This window comes from Macrobrachium nipponense, chromosome 14, assembly GCF_015104395.2.
Source record: "Macrobrachium nipponense isolate FS-2020 chromosome 14, ASM1510439v2, whole genome shotgun sequence".
Classification (NCBI taxonomy): domain Eukaryota; kingdom Metazoa; phylum Arthropoda; class Malacostraca; order Decapoda; family Palaemonidae; genus Macrobrachium; species Macrobrachium nipponense.
In genome coordinates this window covers 18,756,013-18,756,626 of record NC_087207.1, presented here as the reverse complement: position 1 = coordinate 18,756,626, position 614 = coordinate 18,756,013, and positions in this window count along the sequence as shown.

The following is a 614-nucleotide window of genomic DNA, read 5'->3' as shown; positions in this document are numbered from 1 at the left end:
TATATGTTTTAATGGAAAAGTTATTACAGTTCAGTCCTTTAACATTAAAAGCCTTTACATATAAAGGTTTCTATTAAAAGCTATTAAACAACAAACGAGGTTAATATTAAAATGTTTGCAATGTTCACCTGAATAGTTTCATGTTAATAAAAACGATGTGACATTATCCGGATTAATTAAGAAAATGCTTTACTATGACCATTTCAAAACTGATATCAGTTCATATTTGCTTTTAGATGAAAAGTTCCATTTGTATATGAAGTTTAGCATTTCAGTCTAGAATAAAACACGGTTTTGACGCTTAATTAATTTCTCATTATGACGTTCAACTGAAGTGCAGTGCTCGTACGCTTTAGTGTTTGATGTCTCCCACGCCAACCAGTTCTATAAACATTTTTGAAAAAAGAGGGCAAGCTTTTTCCTAATTGGAACTACGCGTATATTAAATGCATGTTTTGTTTTTCTGGACACAAAATAGACCTTACGTCAGGATTTTATTCCTTGAGCCAAGCCCAGACAGCGATTCCTATTTTACTTTATATGAAACTTCTCATTCGTCAAGGGTAAGTTTGGTTACTGAAGGTGCTTTTTTAGTTCATAACTAAGGATTAATT